This window comes from Pygoscelis adeliae, unplaced genomic scaffold (genome assembly GCF_000699105.1).
Source record: "Pygoscelis adeliae isolate BGI_AS28 unplaced genomic scaffold, ASM69910v1 Scaffold46, whole genome shotgun sequence".
Taxonomy (NCBI): Eukaryota; Metazoa; Chordata; class Aves; order Sphenisciformes; family Spheniscidae; genus Pygoscelis; species Pygoscelis adeliae.
Window position 1 is genome coordinate 1,536,749 of NW_008824931.1, and position 507 is coordinate 1,537,255.

Sequence of the window (507 nt, forward strand, 5' to 3'; positions counted from 1 at the left end):
TCTCTCTTGTCCCGCTTTCCCTCGCTTTGTCTCTCTCCCAATCTGTTTGGTTTTCTTTTCCTGAGTTGTATTTACCTTATTCCATTTCTGTCTTGCCATGAGCTGATGACTTGACTCGCTGCTCTAAGTTTGGGGCACTAGATCTCTGTCATTCTTTGGGATGTTGCCGTGCTTAATCCTGCCTGCTCAGGGATGTGATTTCAGGGCTTCCGGTTAACCACATTCAAAATTAAAAATATGTAATTCTGTTTTACACCTCTTTCCTCCTTTTATTACTACACTACAAGCATGTCCCCTCAAACATATCCACCTAACTACAGATACAGCCTGCTTTACTCCTGTATCTGAGCCTTCTGCAACGTACATTTATATCCGATACCTGCTTAGTGCTCCTGTGCTGCAGGAGGGGAGTATCATCTCTCTCGCTCAGGAGCTACAGAGCAGTTGGAGACCTGAATCTATGCAAGGATGTGGCTCTCCTGCAGCCTGGGGGAGCTGCCAGTGCTA